Source organism: Phasianus colchicus, chromosome 13 (genome assembly GCF_987193195.1).
Source record: "Phasianus colchicus chromosome 13, bPhaCol1.hap1.1, whole genome shotgun sequence".
NCBI lineage: Eukaryota > Metazoa > Chordata > Aves > Galliformes > Phasianidae > Phasianus > Phasianus colchicus.
Window position 1 is genome coordinate 4,383,666 of NC_143448.1, and position 19,603 is coordinate 4,403,268.

General features: G+C 41.7%; 1 long non-coding RNA gene across 16 annotated transcripts in view; it reads left to right on the plus strand.

Annotated features, from left to right (window-relative positions):
• LOC116243587 (uncharacterized) overlaps positions 1–19,603 on the plus strand; it is a 519,295-nt gene that overhangs the window by 398,032 nt on the left and 101,660 nt on the right. Inside the window, exon 7 of one of the 16 annotated variants that reach the window (XR_016470858.1) lies at positions 11,592–11,677. The exons of the other annotated variants lie outside the window; for them this stretch is intronic. This is a non-coding gene — a long non-coding RNA (uncharacterized LOC116243587). Of the gene's footprint in view, positions 1–11,591; positions 11,678–19,603 lie in introns of those variants that run through there. 16 annotated transcript variants of the gene reach the window in all.

A 19,603-nucleotide genomic window follows, 5' to 3' on the forward strand; every position in this document is an offset into this window, starting at 1 on the left:
TAAAAAAGCACATTTGCTTGCATTTATTGAACCTGACAAGCAAAGTACAGTGAGAACAAAAAAGCTGATTGGCACTTAATAGCAACCTGCAGCTTCTTAAAAGGAGGTTACAAAGCTGGAGGAGCCAAAATCTTCTCAGCAGTGGCAGAAATCATAGCAAGGTGTCAATAGTCAAAAATGACATAAATTAGGAGGTTCTGGTTGGATATTAGGAGAAGTATTTCTCTAGGGAAGGAGAGTACCGCATCAGTGGGACTGCGATGGTATTGCCAGCCTAATCCAGTGTTGGCAATAATTGTGTTTTGAGTGAGAAATTGGACTGCAGACCTCCAGAGGGCTCCTCCACCCAGCACTTCTTTGATTCTGTAGTGGAACATGAATATTCAGCTCATCGACTGCTTTTCCTAATTTATATTCCGAGTTTTTAGTGCGATTTTGCTCAGGGCCAGGTTCTACTGCTGCTACGTTAGGAAGTAATTTTAATCCCCTGTAATCAATAGGAATGGTTTTGGCACAAAGTTCTGGATTGCAAAGCAGCAGATATCTGGCTTGCAAATCCTAAGTGGTTTTTATTTTTATATGTGTAAAACACTTGACATGCATAATTAATGAGCAAATAATAAAATTACTATGGATAAAGGATCTCAATGGAACCTGGTTACATTTCTTCCAACATACAGTTTCCCTAAGGAAGTGATAGGCATGCACGTGTGGTTATCTTAACTCTTTCTTGTGACCCTTTACTTAAGTAACATGATTGAAATCTCTCTTTGTTAACATTAATTCATACTGAAGGAAAATTTACTTTTCCAAAAGCCAGGCAGATCAGAATTAATTTGTGCTCAGTGTTTGCTTTCTGGCTTTGTCTCGAGAACAGTGTGAAAGTCCTGCATGCAGTGGGAAGCATCGAGTCTCTGTTTTTGTTCTGCTTTTGCTGTGTTACGCAAGTTGCCAAAAGCAGGTCAGAATAACCCGAGAAATAGCAGTGTAGTCATCAGGGATGAAAGCAGCCCTTTGGAAGTGAAGAGATGCATGTGTTTGATTCAGAATTAAATGGGATAATCAAGTTTGGACTGCGATTATTACTCCAAACATTTTAAACTGTCCAATAAAACTATTTCTTTGAACCAGAGGGTAAATTAGAGCTTCCAAGTACTTGCATCCACCAATATAGAAGGTGTCATTAAGTGCACCTTCAAAAGCAGAAATAAATAAGTTAATAGCTAATCTAAGGGGATAAGTTCTATCATGGTTTAATTAGGCATTAGAAATGATGGCCAGAAAGAACACCATGTCTTTAAAAGCAGCAAAGTCCATTTTTTTTCTGAATGGATATGTTTGGCTAAGTAGCATTGCCTGACACAGGTTTCATTAGGTGTAAATGACAGTGCAGAGCCTCGGGCTTTGGAGTGGCTTGAGGAGGTACAGGAAGGGTATTTTTCTTTCACCTGTCACCACTTATTTTCACGAACCACTGGCCAGTAGCCTGGCATTTTTAGCTTGTGGGAATTAAATAATACAGCTGTAATACAAATGTTGTTTCTTGTTGCTTGATCCTATGTGGTAGTCATTAAAGTTTAAATAAAATCTGGAAAGAGAGTCCTATTTAAAATGGTTAAGGACCCTCAGCTAACTTTGGATGTTTATGGCCTTCTCATTATAGCTCTTATACACTAACACAACCACTAATGAGAGGCTTGGAAACTTTGTGTGGGATGAGGCTGGTTTTGGGCAGGAGGAGGAAGTGACCGTCTGCTCGGAAATAGCCCGCCTGGCTGGCTGCTGCCTGAGCTGCTCTTACACACAGACCGCTCCTCCCCTGCCCCGGGCAGCCCCTGGCAGCTGATGCTGGGCTTTGCTCACACAGCCCAGGCCTCCCCATCACTGCAGGTCCCACAGGGTTTGTGCCCTGCACCGGAAAGGGCTGTTGGCTGAGTCCTTCCTAGCCGAGTCCTTTGTCATGATAGCGTGCTCTTAATTAAGCTGTTCAAATCATTTCTCCATTCATTGGAGATCGGGACTTTTTCCCTGCAAAAAATATTGCTCAGTAGAATACCTTTTGATTCTCAAATTTATTTGTTCGCTTGCTGCAAACCGTCCAACCTGGGTACCAATTGTTGCCATTCCTGCCAATGCAGGCATCGCACAACTCATTTCTGATTGCAGTGAGAGCAAAGTGAGCCTGCTTAATCCTTGGACTTTTAGCATCACCTGCTTCCAAGCAGTACTATTCCTGCACCCAGGCCTGAGGCTGGTGCTGCTGCCACCCTGCCCACATGAATGGCACCTCAGTGCTTATGTGCTTCGAAGGTTACTGGTGTGGCAGCAGAGCTTCTATACGAGCATTTGGTGCTAACAGTTTTTCCTTTCATAGTATGTTTTATTCAGGTTGAATTCCTACTCACTTTCCTTACTGCTAATGGAGTAGATTTCTTTATCACAACTGTTCCTATCATTGTCTGAGAGGTCTGCTATGAAACTTCGGCACAAGAAACTGCTTTTTTTGTCATTGTATTATTACAGGTTTCATCAACTGTAGTGACTACTAATTGAGTTGCAGTAGGACTCTTGCTTTGTTAGTGACATGAGCCATTCTCCAAAACACACAGCCTGAGGAAGAGACTTTTTAGGACTATTTAGGACGTCTTCAGGCCATTTTATTTAGCAAAGCTGTAAGGACCTGGAAGTGGGATTTTGTGCTGGGAAATGCAGGTGACCTCAAGTGCAGGCATGAGTCCTGCATCCCTTAGGGACGTCTTGTCCATAGGTGTTTTGCTGCTCATACATTTCTAGTTATGTGTCAGGAAAGAACCCAGAGCAAGGCTGTCTTGTGGTCAGCCCTCCTGTTTAGGAACAAGGTGTGTGCGGTGCCTACCCTACAACATGCCTTCTGAGGGAAGGTGCACGTCTCAAGAGGAAAGAGAAAAGTGGGCAGTGACATAATTTGAATGCAAAATTAAAGACTAGTGCTGAACATTAAAATATTTCTTCTAGTTCCCCTGGGATTTTTGCATGGAATTCACTGTGCTCTGTGTGAATGGCAGGGGGACTATATTTATACTTGGTAAATTGGCTGGATGGTCTCCTGAGATTTGAATTGTTTAACACAGAAAGCTCTTGATTTGGGGATATTTTGTAGCATCCAGTGGCAAGATCCACCCACAGCCCCTCAAGGGATGTATTCAAACCAATATGTCTAATTTTGCATCCCGAGTAGCTGGAGAAGAATATAAGCCAGGCATTCAAGCTGCTTGATTTAAAGAGCAATAAAAAATACAAGATATGAATAAAAAAAAATCAGACAGAAAGTCTTGTCTTTAAAGAATAGAGTTGGACGAAATATTTTGGTCTGTACTGGCCCCTAACCTAAATAATTCTATCAAGGTCAACTGAAATATTTCTTGAACTGCAGTGGTTTTGGTAAACCTTTACAGAGGGAAGAAAAATTGGATATTTGGACTTTTTCAGGGTGGCACAATTCAATTCTTTTCATAATGATCTTTGCTAACTAAAATATTGTAAATGCCTGTATTTTAGAGATATAAGTATACGTTTTAAACACATATATACTTATAATTAAGATGGTAAATTCAACTTCCCCCCCTCCCCAACACCAGTTAGTACATTTGTTGCAAATGCTCCATTTGTAATCCAGAAGAAGTAGAAAGCTTCGGTTTGTCCCTACCTGATGAATTGGTGTAATTGCTGTGGCTGTGACCCCAATCACTCGTGTAAATTTGCTTCCCCGAATTTGGTAGCCTTCAAATTGCTTTAATTAGCACCGTGGCATAGTTACATTTCTGACTTCCTTGGCGTTGGGAGGAAGTGCTTGTACCTTTAAGTGTCTTCCTCTGAATTTAGCCAGAACTAACTCTTCACATATTTATTTAGGCACCTGGGCAGGACTTTTTTCATGAAAACATTGCCTGTAACGAAGGCACGGAGAAACTCTGAGGCACTTTGTTGTTTGTCTGCTTTTAATGAAAACGTTGTGTTGGTCTGGAATCACACTTGAAGTATTCTTTATCTTCTGAAAATGTTTCCAACCAGAAATACTTCAAAAGCTTATTTTCCATCCTCTAAAGAAAACACGTTCACAAAATGAATTACTTTTAAACGTCTATTGTAGCAAGTAAGGAAACAGCCATTAGAAGAACCAATATACCAGGAGAAAGCACCTCAGGAATAGGCTTATTCTATCAGACAGATCATTTGTTGTGAGCATAGGTTGAGATCCAAACAGCCAAAAACCAAAGCAGCAATAGGCTGCAGCTGGGGTGATTGATGATACTGGGGGATCTGCTCAGGTGTTTTGATGGAGAACAGCTTCAGGGCAGCTTTCTTGATAGTCACCCTTGTAAGGCTGCATCACCAGCTGTGGTATGAAAGCCAGGTCTAACCTCTGTCTCCTTGGAGCAAGGACCAAGGGGAGATGTAAGCATAAGAAGTGGAAGGAGAGAGATGGAATGCTCTTACAGTCAACTTTTTTCTAAAGTTTATTTTTAGATTTATTTTTATTTTTGCTTCTTCACCTTTGTTGCTCTCAGTATTCATTTTCTGGTTCATGGTGTTACGGCCATGATCTGTTTTCTGCTTTCTGTAAGAGCTGCCAGGCAGTGTCCAGGGCAGTGCCTTGCTTTCAGTCACTGAGGTGCTGACCTGCAGGAAGATGTAACACACACAGCATGTACAAAGCAGTGCTGCTCCCAGCATGTTCTGCGGCCTGCATCTAATAGCAGCTAGTGCTCATCCACTGATGGGCCTTTATCCTGCATGGATTTGTCACATCCTGCTTTGAACCTGGTAATACTCTTGGTCTCTACAGTACCACTGGGCAAAAAGGCTCGCATACAGTGCAGTGTTTGAAATGGGGAGAGGGATGTGCTTACAGCATAGTTGGGTCCACGCTCCTTTGGAAGAATGATGGCTTGATTCATTCTCTAACTGGAAGACCACAGCCCAGTAAAAGAATTGAAATGTATTTGGAATTGCAACCCTGAGCAAGTAGTAAGTTGCCAACGTAAGAAATCCTGACCTGCTTATGTGAAAATATATGGGAGCTCAGAGGGCTTGCACAGTTTATAGCGCTGACATTTTATGAATCATGAAAGATTGATTTTCAAAGTCAATCTGAAGATTTTGCAAACGGTGTTGGTCATTCTGAGGGAAGCTCTGCAGTGCAAATGGTGAAACTTCTCTGCATCTCCTGTGCCTCTCCATTTGCTACCCTGTGTTACCATCAGACGACAAATGTTTCTGGTTAGAAATGACAGCCATTTTTGCTGCTCCAGCTTGCTTTTTGAATCCATTATTTCATCAGTTATTTGTCAGTGTCTTAGATTATCCCAAAGAACCAGGAAAAAGATGCCTTGTCTCATTCAGCATCAGGCTATGTGTATGGACATTTTTCTCTCTTTTTGCTCTGTTTGACTGTCAGCCAAGGCAGGGAGTGAGTGAGGGATCTGTGTTGTAGTTGGAGTTGCTGTTTCATAAAAGAAAGTGAAAACAAAGGCTGATGGCATGCAACTACATTATCCAGGGAGACTTGTTTCTTATTTGATTACAGAAGAGATTCAGGTGCCTGTGGATATGTTCTTCATTTAGTGCCTCTCGGTTCTTGTCTGTGTGCCAGCACAGGGCTCAGAAATGCACTCGAGCACCTGTTCATCTGGAGGAGAGAGGGATATACCAATGCTAACCTGAGAAAAACCGTGGATGCATTCCAGGCCGGGCTAGATGTAGCTCTGGGCAGCCTGGTCTAGTGGTTGGTAACACTGCTTGTGGCAAAGGAGTTGGAACTATCTTTGAGGTTCCTTTTTAACCCAGGCCATTCTATGATTCTATGTAAAACTCCCAGTTAGAATTTCTGCACAAGTACTGAGTGCTCATGACGGGTGCTCATCTATGCCATGTAGTCACAGATCTTGTGGAAAGGCATAATTTGGGCTTTCAAAGCAAAGAGGATCTAAATTCCACCCAGGAAGGATTTTCCCCCATTCTTGCTTATGCTCCTATCTGCAGCAGGGCTGCACAGTGCTGCACACTGCTTGCCTTCTGCAGCACGAGGAGCCTTGCGGAGGAAGCAGTGCTATCTCCTTGTCAGGTGCTGCAGTGCCCAGAAGTGAAAAGCTGAGCAATGCAGACACCTCCTGAGGCAGCAGCACTCTGCTCCTGTTGTGTTGACGTTACGCTGTTAGTGTGCTGAGCAGGGGGATGATGGCTTTTTGGCCTCTAGCAGAGACCAAAATGAGAGCTACTTTTGTCCCTTGGTCCTTTTAGCTGCAGAGAACCTGATTTTAGCACAGTAGATTGAATATATACCTATGTGTATGTACACACGTGTCTGTTTATATACACATCCAAACTAAGATTTAAAAACACTGAAAAGCCACAGAGCCTGGAATTAGTGAGAGGCCAGGGAAAATTCACAGCCCCATAGCCACACTCGCCTCCTGCCAGCCCCACGGCATGACCATCACGATGGGCTTCTGTGCATGGCCTAGCCCAGTGTGTGGGGTGCCAAAGCAAGGGGTTCCTGGGGCAGGCGAGGGAGCTGTGAATTCCAGAGTAACCATCTACATCCATAATGACCAAAATGCTTCTTCAGGTTGGGCTGTGATCCCTTCCCACCTTGAGGATGCTTGTTTCACCTGGTGGCAGCACCTCACAGGGTCAACCCCTGAGCGTGTGTGCTTTGCTTTTGTTAGAACAAATTCTCCTGAAAACCAGACAGCTGTTTGAATTTAACTTGACTGTCTGATGGCAAGGAAGTTATTTCACAATTCGGGTTTCAGATGAATGACTTATGCAATTAGATTATTTTTATCTCAGGATTTTAAATAGACTGTGATCTTTTTATTTTATTTCTGTTCATTGTCCTGGAATACTGTAGTGTTGTATGTTCAGAAAAAAAGAAAAGTACTCTGCTAGCTAGCTCTTATGCAGAGGTTACAAAGCATCCCTGTATAAAGGCCTTTATGAGGTCCAATATAATCAGCATTATACTGATGCCTGGAGACTGAGGCCCATAAAGGTGAAGTGGCTTTCATTTCCTAACCTTGCACAGTGAGCCACTGCAGGAGCTGGGCTGGAAGTCAGAGCTCGGCTTCTGCCAGGGGCTGTGTTCATTCTCCTCCAGCTGACTGCTGCCATCCGTTTGCCTTTGTTGCCTGTGTCCCACAAGGTGCCCCCGTGGTGGGATGGTAACACAAGTGGGGCAGGGGCAGGGAGCAGGCTGGGCTCAGAGGGCCTGTGGGAGAAGTAGAGGGAATCCTGGTCAGGGGGGACAGCAACAGAGATAAGATGTGTTGCTGTTCTGAATCCCCCATAAAATGGCTGCATTTGTTGCCAATGTGTATGTTGTAAATTCTGCACAGTCTTTCTTCTGGAGACTTGCAGAACTGCTCTAACCTGGCTGTGGTAAGATTAACATGGTATCCTTTCAATTACCTTAAACAAAACAAGCCAATTTTCTATTGCCTATTTTTAGGCTTCCAGCTGGGCTTAAGAATTGAAAAGTTATTAAAGAAAGCCAAGATCTGAGCAAATGTGCCTGTTATAAATCGCAATATAAACCACTTATAAGCATAGGTTTTATCATCCTAGAGTTATTTCTTAATTTAAATGTTTCATGTGCATATCGTGGAGATTGGGACGTATTTGGGTGAGGAACGCTATTATAAAACTATTTCTATGTATGCCAGACTGTGATTATTCCAGATTGTAAAAATAAAAGTATTACACATCTGTGAAATACCTGACAAACTTCTTGGACAAACCAGATGGTAGACCATCCAATGCTTATTTTAAAGATATGCACACAAATGAAAGAATACATGCAAACTTCTTCTGTTACGATGATAATGTTATAGCTGTAACATTAATTTGTTTTGCTTTTCATGTGTCCTGCAGCACAGGCAGTCTGAGCATCTGAGTCTGGTTCCCATTTGTTTTGCCTGGAATGTGTTGGGCCGTCTTGAATATCTTCCATCGTTGTATGGACGGTACATGTGCAATAGCTCTCTTATTGCATGGCAGGGAGACAGACTGTAGGTATATGGTGTAATTAACTATGCAGCTATTCAGGAGCAGCTGTTCCCTATTGTTGTTGCTTAATGTTGTGCAGTACAACAAAGCCTTAAGGCAGCACTTGTTAGTATTTATGGAAACCCATTAGCCAGTCTGTGAATAAGCCTGCAAAAGAAGAGGAAATTCTGATGATAATAATAAACACTGGTTCTTGTTAAAGCTGGAGATCTCCAGTCATCCCTATCTCTTGATGCTGGTAAGAGCTCTCTACCTTTGATTTTGAGCTTGGATCTCCGAAGCAGCAATTGAAAGCCCAAATGAGTGAGCTCCTTTCGAAGGCAGTGCTTTGCTCTTCCCAGCCCAATGCATTTTTTAAAGGAAATCAGAATCTCTTCCTGCTGCAATCTCATTCTGGTGCCAGGATGTCCATAGGAAATGCTATTTCCTGCCTGTGCTGGCAAGTTTAGTTATTAAACCACTTCCTCCAAGAGCCAAACTTTGAAGAAGAAATAAAGTTCAAAGCCTTTTTAAGAGACCATTTGTTCTTCTTATGTGCCTAACCTGAACGTTACGCTGTGTGCCATATAAATAAAAAGAGCTTAATCTCTTGAAGATGGACTGGCCCCGGGCTGGGAGCAGCAGGAACAGGTTCCAGCAGTGGTACTTTAGGAAGCTGCCTTTTGACTCTGTGGAGTTAGCTAAAGGTGAGGGTGGCAGCCAGTACTGGGAGTCCATTGGGCAGGGGCTAGGCTTTGTGCTGCGGTGTGGGTATTTGGGTACGGAGTAGCTCTGAGTGCAAATGGCTGGAGCAGATGGTAGGGAGGCAGATACCTCAAGGCACTTTCTTCTTCTTGTGAAAGCCATCTCGCTCCTCCAGGCATCCAGGTTTAGATCCTGACCACCAGTACACACTGCGTAGCAAAGAACAATAGCAACTAGTCCTGTAATGGAGCAAAAGTGGTGCCAAGTGAGTGGTACTGGTCCTATCCCAACAGTAATCATCAAAGAACCCGCAGGACAAGAATTCATCAGAAACTAGTTTTTTTTCCTGAAATCATTTATTTTTACCACCTGTTCTCCAGCTTTGCCTTAAACAGTATAGAGACAATTAGTTGGGCAAAATGCTCCTGGTAAAAAGTTCCCCACTCTGACCGATAAAAGCAATAAAAGAGGTTTTGCAGTGTTGTCGGCACTTTCTAACCTTGGAGCATGTTAGCAGTGAGGTACATCTGTGAAGAACAGCAGCAGTGAAGTGTTTGTTATTGTGCACCTCCATCCTTTTTGCGAGCATTGTTCTGTGAGGACGGGGCTGCTTTTCATCTCCTGCGTGCTGCCAAGGTGGATAAGAGAGGTTTGTGTGATGTCAGATCTGAAACCAAGAAACCTGTAGACAGGTTCTGAGCAGTGATGCCTCTGGCAACCGGTTTCAAGGCAGAGCTTATGTAGAGTGCCTGAGGTTTTAATAAGCATATAGATGTCTGAACAGCACATAAAGAGCATGGGAGGTGACAGGCTGACCCAGTCACTTTCATTAATTGGGATCAAGTTACTCTCATACATCTGGGCTGAATGCTGTGTGGGAGGTTTGGGAGCGAACAATGCCTTGCTATTGTCTGTGCACCGGGGCAGGGGAGGTGAGCAGGCACTGCACTGCCCCTGGCTGAGGGCACCAGGCTGCACCGGGCATGCTTGCGGAACTGCACTCACAAATCAAAGAGAGATCCTTGCAATGTGTGTTTGTCAAAGGCTACTGACCAAACACGAGCTCTGCACTCTGCAATTCAAATGCTGCGTTGGAATTTCTGATGGTGTTTGCTCTACGCTGGTCAAAGTTTAGGGCTAAATCTTCAGGTAGCTCTGTCAAATACTTCAGCTGGTGACTGGGTAGTATATATATGCCTGCGGGATGGTCAACTCTGTTGTAAGGATGCTGAATTCGCTGTAGCATTCTTTAAAAAGATGTTGAAATATCAGAAAATACATGTCCTGATTGCTTGATACGTGGAAAGCCAGAAAGACTGACTTTGCTTGAGGTAAAATTGTGAATATTTACCTTATTTCACTCCCAGATCAAGTACCTTATACATTTCTATCAGTGCAAGGAGCTTCCTGCAGGAAGGGTGGCAGATGCTGCAGAAGGTCACCAGAACAGCTTTTGAAGACAGTTGTTCTAATTTAAGCAAAGTCTAAAAACTCAGCCTCACAGTGACTAGAAAGTACAAAACTGCAGCCAAGGAAAAGGCCTCTGAGGAGGCTCATGGACTGCGACTTGAAATCCCAGGTTTGTTTGCAGAAGTAATTTGTTGATATTTGAATCTACTTTTTGGCAGCTGTGTCCCTGAGTGAGTGAGCGTTAAGGTGATCCAATTACTCAATTACAATTTATAAATTGTACTTCAGGACCTCAGCAGCAATGGGCTGGGATGGCTGACTAAAACTGTTTATAAAACGTGTGTCTGTCTTCAACATGGAAGCTCTTCTTGTAGCATTTTGACAGAAGATTCTTTGAATCGAAGATGGACTGACTGATAGAAGGAGAGTATATCAAGAGAGTGGTGAGGTGCTGGAACAGCTGCCCAGAGAGGCTGTGGATGCCCATCCCTGGAGGTGTTCAAGGCCAGGTTGGATGGGGCCTTGGGCAGCCTGGTCTGGTATCAGATATGGAAGTTGGTGGCCCTGTCTGCAGCAGGGGTTTGGAGCCCAAGCCATTCTATGATTCTGTGATTCTATGATACAAGAACAAAAAAAACAAACTGGTTTTCTGAGAAGTTTGCACTGTGAAAGATACTAATGTTATTCCACTGTAGTACCAAATCAAATTGCAGATCCTTACAGAGATATTTCAGGAAGTGTTATTTTCCAGACAGCTTTCTGTAACATTCTTAGTTATACTTTTATGAAGGTTGAAATATTTTTATCTACTTTTTGCCTTCCTTCCTTCCTTCCCTCCTTCCTTCCTTCCCTCCTTCCTTCCTTCCCTCCTTCCTTCCTTCCCTCCTTCCTTCCTTCTCTCCCTCCTTCCTTCCCTCCTTCCCTCCTTCCTTCCCCTCTTTCTCTCTTTCCCTCTTTTCTTTTCTGAGTTTTTGGGATATATTTTGGTCATTTTCAGGCTTTTGCATAGAAGCCTACAGGAGAGCTGAATTTTTCCTCTGGTCTTAAATATGTAAGGTGTAGGGATATAAATAAAGACATTCCAAATTGTAGGATTTGAATCAAAGTGGTGACAGTTGGCTACACTGAAGGTGTAATAGGAGGATTCCGTTAGTAACTTTTGGTGCTCTCTGGTTTGGGCACTGGAAAGCAGGACTGTATCTGGTTAGTGAGATCTTAGCCATGCATAACTTAATTTGCACAGCTGAACAGGCTGAAGTCCAGGTGTGCTTGGAGTCTGTCCTGGAGGTAAATCATATTAGCATCATTTCTCTATCCATATATACATATATGAATGAATATGCATGTATATCAGCTATATATACACATTCTCCCACATGTGAACTGTGGTCAGGTAGTGAGCAGGCGTATGTCAGCATGCCTTCCTTCTACTCTGTGTTTCTCCCTGCCAGCAGTTCCTGGTACCTCTGCTGCCCTCCTGGATGTACCTTGGGGCAGTGAAATGCATCAATTGCTGACACCCTGCATAGCATCTGTCAGTCCCTCTACTGCAGCTTCCCAGAAATATTGGCTTTGGCTGATTGGGAAAACCTGTTCATTTCCTGTGCTCTGGGGATCTGAACCTTCCCAGGATGGTGAGTACCGGTGGGCAACAACCTGGCAGGCAAGTCTGAGTTCAGCCAGAGTTGCTGGGCTGGAACACAACGCTGCTGCGCTCTCTTACTGCCAGATAGCCGTCTCCCACCTCCACGCCAGATGCAGCCAGCATCTTCATGTGAAATTCTTTTTTAAAACAACAGATCAGCTTAAAAATGTGAGTTCTATATGCAAGAATCTGGGGGAAGCTCTTTCATATAACTTTCTTGTTTTCTGGCATTTCATTCTAAAACGATCATAATCTGCTCACTTTGTTCAAGCGAATCCAATCTGGGTTAAAAATAATGAAATGCAGACCGCATTAAATTCTATCTATATATTTAAAACATTCCATGAGGATATTTATTTTTTGTTACTATCTAGTACTTTTTGACAGCAGAACCCAGCAGCTCTGCTCAGACATGGAAGCCCATTGTGATGAGGGACAGTAAAAGCCACCCCTGCCCTTGGGGGCTTTTGAAATTTTAGACATTGCAGTGAGAAGTCTAAGTCTGTCCCATTTCTCAATATTATGCTCTGTTTAAAACCAACCAAACAAAACAAACAGAAAAAACAACCTACCAAGCCATGCTCTTTGGGAATTTCAGGCCTGATCTAAAATGCTTCTGTTGTCTCCGCCATTCAGGATTTATTTCTTTAGTAAGAAAGGGAATCTAATAGTGAGGTAACAGAAAGAAGTTCCTGTGAAAGGTGGGTTTTATCACTATTTTTGTACAGCTTGAACGAAAACGTGTTGTGGCTAATTGTGTTTGCTACTTGCAGAAGCACACTGGCAGTCAGGCCAGACATCTTCCTGCTGAAAGCAGTGGAAGGAATTCAGAGTGGTTGTGACAAAGCCACTGTTTCAGGGTATGAGGAAGGGCAAGGCTGCCGGATGTAGATTTGGCTGCTGATTCTAGTGCCACTTAATGGAAGCTAAATAGCCTGTGTTGTCAGGTGTCATTAACTGCTCTAGTTGGCGTCTTCCTCTTTCCTGGACTAGTTTCACTGCATTGGTCACACCAAAAGTGGCTCGCAGTCTGAATTGTATAGTTACACAATGATAGCTGCTATGGGAAACTGCCAGCCAGTTATTTTGGGAGATCTTAGAATAAAAAATGTCTTGAAATGATGGTCTGGTGGGAGAGGTGTTATGGTTTGGGTTTGTTTTGGATTTGTTTGCATTTTGTTGGTTGGTGTTGTTTTTTAATTTAGGTTGTGTTAGCTTTTTGGTCTGAAGGCATATGGCATTCATCTGTCTGACCAGTGTATTATGCAGTCCCGTGAAAACAGAATTTAAGAGATTAAATCTAGTACAGAGTATCTTATCTATTAACTGTTCAGGTTCCATTGCCCAGTATGCTAAATCTGTTCTGGCTGCTTTTGTTCATACGTACATAACAAAAGGTGTCTCACACTACTGAGTCTTGCTATAATGAGAAAAAATGTTAAGAAGAAAACTCCATGTTGAACATTGAGGTGACAATCCTATTCAAACAACCGGGGTGGGAGATGTGCACCGTCTGGGCCACGCTCTGTAGCACCGGGAAGCTAAGAGAACCAGACAGGGGTTAGTGCTTAAAATTACATGAGCAAAAAAATGTTAATGGGAATCGACACATGGCTGCTTCTTCATTTAATTTGCAGAGCCCAAAAAATATTAGTTACCACCAGGAGAAAACAAAAAAAACCAATCCACCACGCAGTTTTACACAGAGCTATTTGCTGGAATAGTGCGTACCTTCCTTTGGCAGTCATTGATCTATTTTTCACGTATAAGCCATCCAGTGTATTAGCTGTATATATTAGCTAAGAGAGTAGGAGTTCTCGAAGGAACAGATGGTTATTCCCAGCCTGGACAGCACTTTTTAAGCATTAAGAAATCTATACAACTGTTCAAGTGAATTACCTGGGTTTTGCTATTGCAATTTTAAAGTACAATATAGGCCTAAAGAGCTCCTACTACTAACATCCAAAAAAAATAAAATTTAAAACAAAAAATTAGAAGTTTCCTTTCTTATGCCCTCTTCATTTGCAATGCACTTTAAAAGTGACAGTTGTCGTCCCTATGAAGATTAGAAGATCCATGTTGGCTATGTCACATGCTTTGATGGTAGTATTGCCCCAGGCGTTTGTCATCCAACCTACAGGGATAACAATGTGTAATGGTAGTGCTTTTCTCAGAACACTGTAAGTATACAGATATTATTAAATTTTACAATTACCACAGGGAGTGAATCAAAGCCTGCAATAAGCAAATGAACTATATATTAATGCCCTGCCTTTGTAATTTTTGTTCAGTGCTATCTGATTGCGTTCCTGTTATCACTTAGTTGTTTCTCTGCGTGTAGTTTTATCTAATTTCTCTTTATTTTGGTCACTTGCCGAGGAGATAAATGGATTATTTCAGACTAATTGCTACTTATTTAAAAAGCCATCAGCCTCCTGTAAGAGTTTCAAATCAGTGGTTTGAACTGGCTTTTACTATCTGCAGTATTTATCTTGAAGGATTTCATCACTGGAGAGTCTGCTAATGAGACATTTTTCTAAAGCTTTCAATCTGCCCTCACCTGCTCTGCCAAAATTTTTAACACAAACATCATCACAGTTAAGTAGTTAATGAGATATTTGCTGCTTATAGCATCCATATAGTTGGAAATACTAATGATGGACCTTCCAGCTGTGTGTGTTTTGATGTAAAGCATCTGACTGAGAAAAACAGAATAAAAATAAATATTACATTATCTTGTTTTCTCCATCCTTATGTGATGGAGGAAGCAACTGCATTATTTATCTAATTGAAGAAATGTTATGGGTGTGCTTAATTAAATGTAGGAGAACTTAGTAATGCTGGAAAAGTAAACAAAGAATAAATGACAAAATGAGCCCAAGTGATCTAAGATGGTTTAATTCCCAAGTGTCGTGCTCTTCCATACGATTATTGTAGTGTATATCTGCACATCAGAATCAATGTATCCAATCTATATTCAACAGCGTATCAATTTCTCATCCCCCTTAGCAAGCTGCCCTCTTTTCCCAGTGCAATTGAATAGTGAGTTCTTGGAGCCTAATTTTCTCTGATCCATTTGCACGCCCATTTTCAGTGGGATTTGTCTATTCTTCCCTTGGTGAGAGAGCAAAATGCAGGTTCCTCGTGCTGATGCATGAAATGTCTGAAGTCTTGTCTTAAAACACTTTAATCCCAATTTGTGGAGTTAGTCTTGAGTAGGGAATGCGATTAACACGAAATTAAGCTTCAGCAGCACGAACCAAGTGTGAGGATTTCTCAGTCATTTATGTGATGCTGCCAGCAATAGATGCAGCATGGCAGCCTCAGATGAACACACTCCTGATTATTGTTGGTATCAGAGGAAAAAGCACAGCACAGGAGTTAAAATATTTACAAGTGTTAGGTTCTCTGAGGGAGTAGTTGACACTTCACAGTTAAAATGGATTTCTGGGGGATATAAACCTTTGTTTGTTAGCTGAAGGTTTCCATGTAAATGGAGAGAAAGAAAAGATCCTGCAGGATATGGGATGTGGATTCTGGTGAAAAATGTGTTCCTTGTGAAAGAGTCCTCCTCTTTACTACCAGCTGCCTCAAAAGACGTGGTGAAAGCCATAAGACATAATTAGATCATGGAGTTTGATCCCTGACAAATTCATTCTTTAAGTTAATGTTTAAGTCACATCAGCAAAAACAACAATGTAAAGGAACTGCCATTAGTGCGTGGAAGTGGTGCTTTCATGTGCTAATACAGTGATCACTCCAATTTTCTGTTAAAGTCAGAACTGGAGAAGTCCTAGCTTAATCCTCAGTCACTTCGGGTTGTCTCAGAGGTGGCTTTTTTAAAGTTGTTTCAGTTTATTAAAGAAAAAAAAATCATTGAAATGCATTTTTAAGTGTCCGATGGGAAGTGTAAAGTTTGGAAAACATAAATGCTTTGCCAAAAGCCCTGCTCAAGACCTGCTTCAATAGATCAATCTTTCTAGCACACCCATTCTTCCTAAGCACTGCTCAACTTTCACAAATATAGCAAAATAAACATGAAGGAGTATCATCAAGAAGAAGATATGCTGCTTGTGTAAGTAATTATGTCCCTTGTTAGTTCACTATAAAGTAATTTTTTTCCTCCACTCTTTACATTTCTTAGTGTGCCCTGGAAGGTATTTTTACTTAATTTTGTTTAGAAATTTGAAAAGCAAGAGAAAGTGAGGGATGATTACAGACTTTAAGGGTTTGATTTTGGTTTCTCTCTGTTCTTATATCAAAGATAAAATGGAAGTGGTGGTGTCATGTTCAGGTAATGAGATTTTATATTAAAAAGAATAAATTAAGCTCATAAAGCCAATGGCAGGAGGGACATGAGGAACCATTTCTAGCTCACAAAAAGGACTTTATACATTAATGCAGTGAGCATCAAGAGTTATTAGGAGTTGAAACTCAAAGCTCAAAGGATGTCAAGTGCTTCAAAAGCAAAGGCTTATTTTGTATTGTTTATATTTAGAAGTGATACGGAGCTCCCTTGAAATATTTTACCCATGATGTCAAAAATCAAAAGCATTACAGGGGAAAAAAAGAACTCGGGACATTTCCCTTGCAAACAAGAGTTCTGTCCATGACACACCAGAGGATTCCTCTGAGGTACAGATTTGTACACAGAGCTACTTACCAAAAAAACACAAACATCCTCTCTGCTTAGCTGCATGTTGTTGCTTGCCTTGAAAATCCATAGTACACAGAACGGTTTTACAGTACATTTACTACTTTTTTTTTTTTCTCTCTTTTTTCTTTCTTTTTTTCTTTTTTTTTTTTTAAGAAGAAAAAAAAAATCCTGGCATAGCGGTATGTGGTCATTTTTTAAATAGATATTTTTTTGAAAAGCTGTGTGACATTTTTCTTTAATGGCTGATTTTTTTTTAATGTCAGCTACATTTTTAAAGCATGAGGCCTGGTTGTAAGTAGCCTCGGCACTGCTACTGTACATCAGACTGTACTATTTGATCATTAATTTATCACAGTTCTAGCAGTTTGTTTGACAGGTGATAGTGCTTTCATCTAATGGCTACACAGCAAGTGTGTGGTGCACTAAAGAGTGGATGCCACTGACTAGAGTTAGAAATCAGCAGACAACAGCCACTTTGCAGAGCCTTATCGATTTACCAGAATCATTTAAAGATATGAAACAACTAGAATAATGAATGCCAGTTCTGCTCACTGTGGGATTTTTTTCTGATAGTTATTTAGTATGGAGTGCATTAGTAGAATTTAGTTGCTGGTGTCATTATTATTGCAACTATTTGCTATGGTACAAAAGGTAAAAAAAAAAAAATCAAGGTGAAACTCTGAAAATGTGAACTAGAAATACAGTGCCTGTGTTCAGTGGGATTTAGGAAGTTGATTCTTGGCAGAAGTGTGGGGTATTTCAGAATACTGTAGGTAACTTTCAAATTCAGCTTTCCTTAAAGTTTCTGGTGAAGATGTTCTCTAAGATAGATATATAAACATGAACTTATCTGGAAAATCTGAATCCTTATACCCTGCTCAAGAAAGCCATTATGTCTGGGTGACTTGTGCATACAACCCAGATTGCTGCATTTGTCTTTCTTGGCCAAAGACACTCAAAGACAAAACCCTGATGGCTGTACTGTGGATCTGCAGGGATGGTGTGCTACCAGGAATCCAGTGCCCTGGTTTGCTGCTGCACAACCTGGGAGCTGTTCCAGCAAGATGCTAAAGAGTCTAGCTGTAAACCAGTTAGCAACCTCATAAACTTCAGGCACTCTCCAATCCTGACGCGCTTGGTTGCAGCAGGTCTTAGCTTAAATTATATCAAGAGGTAGAAGAGGCCCTTTGAATTTTAAAGTTGGTGCCAATAAGCTTGTGCTCCTGATGTGGGACGGGTGAGCCTAGGCAACTCTTGGAAGTTAATTAGTTTTCTGAGGTGCAGATTGCTCCTATCTCCCACAGGGACATTCCCACATGTTGCAGTGGGAGGTGGAAACTGGCCGTGCTGTGTTGTGGGACATCCAGAAGCAGTTGTGGTGTCTTTTGTAGTGGAGGCAGTGGGAGTTGCTTACAAACATGAAGGAAACCAAAAGGGTGCCAAATGAAATATTATTTTCCTCCTTCTTAGTGGTTGTTAAAAATTACAAGTAAACAGTAAACACTAGATTTTTTTCAAGCATTTTTAGCATTTATTTTAAACATACCTGGATGCGTGCATAAGTATTACCTTGTCTCCTTTTAATTGCAAGTCACGGGAATATCTGCCAGAGGGGTTGCTGTGTGCTTAGCTCTGAGTGACGTGGTGTTTATTAATCTGGAGATATTACTAGACCACCCTCTCTAGATTTGTAGTGACCTGTCAGTGCTGATGGGTTTGCATAAGCCTTGCTCCAGGAAGCAGCCTGTTCCTTGGCTTCCCATGTCAGCAAGTCATGTCCACTGTAGATGGGCATGCATGATGGTATTTTGCTCAGGAAGAACAAGTGGGATTGCCAGGGCTGTACTGCACCAATTGCAAGCAGAACAATTTATGAGAGGCTGAAAAGTCAGAAGGCCTGAGATCTAGAACCTCACTTTGCTGAAATTATACAAATTTACACTGGTCAAAAATCTACACTGGGTTTTCATCATACAGGTAATTGTCTGTGCATTAATAGAACTTGTACAAGATAGATCACAAGTTGGGGGTTGTTTTTTTTTTTTTTTTTTTTTTTTTTTTTTTTCCATGTAGGCTTTTAAGTTCCTATGCTGTCAATCTGTCGCATTTCCGAGGTATTAAATCTTGTTTGATTTGTTTGGAAGAAAGTTCTGTAGTTAGATCTAAGTAAAACCTGGTCCAATTTAATTGGTAGTAAAGTGAATGTGATACTGTGTGCTCCAGTGAGGTGAGGCATTAAAGTGGAACTATTTTAAAGGATATTTAAAAAAAAAAAGAAAAGAAAAGAAAAGAAAAGAAAGAAAAAAAAAAGTGCTGTGTTATCCTCTTCTCTCCTTTTGCAGTGGAGACACAGTTAGGGGCAGCTCAGCACTCTACGTAAGCTGCAAATCGTGATCTGCCTTTCTGTTTATCTCCTACCTAAAGAACCACAAGCTAAAAATACCATAGAAGAGTGATTCCTTCATCTTCTCACTTTGGCTTTCCAACTTCCTATCCAGCTCCACCTCCTTCCACCATTTCAGTGCCAGATTAAGGCACAGTCTCTTTACAGTTTTGGCTATCACGCTTCCAGAAGTTAGGATTGGTTTCCCCCCCCAGCCAGTCGGGTCATAAATAGCTATTTGACTAACTGAAGAGCTCACTTCCCTGGCAGGTGGTCTGAATGAGCAATTGCCATGTGATGGAGCCGTATCTTATCTTCTCCTGTAAGTACTGCTTCTGCTTCTGTGAGGTGTTTCCTGGAAGTCCTTGCTCACATGATTTTAGCATTAACTCCGGATGCGTTTGAAGCTACACTCAAACCACTATGTAAACAACATTTTTGCCTTCTTGTTGCCAGTTCCCTATTCCCACAGTTGATGTCCTGTCTTGAGCCTTGAGCCTATCCCCACTTCCTTCAACACGAACATCCCTTGCCCTTCGCACCTGAAAGCTGCAGCCACAATTTGCATTTTCACTGCAATTAGCAAGCACGTCTGCAACTCAAATCCTGAATCTCTCTCAGAGCTGTTCATTTCCACTTGCTATCATGATTCGCTAGGCAGAGAGGGTGCCCCAAGCGGGTGCAATTGCATGGCAGTGGGCAAGCGTGGCTGGGGTTGGCGTGTTTGTTGCTCTTGTTTTGGCTGAATTGCTCATCAGAGCCTAAATCTCAGGAAAAC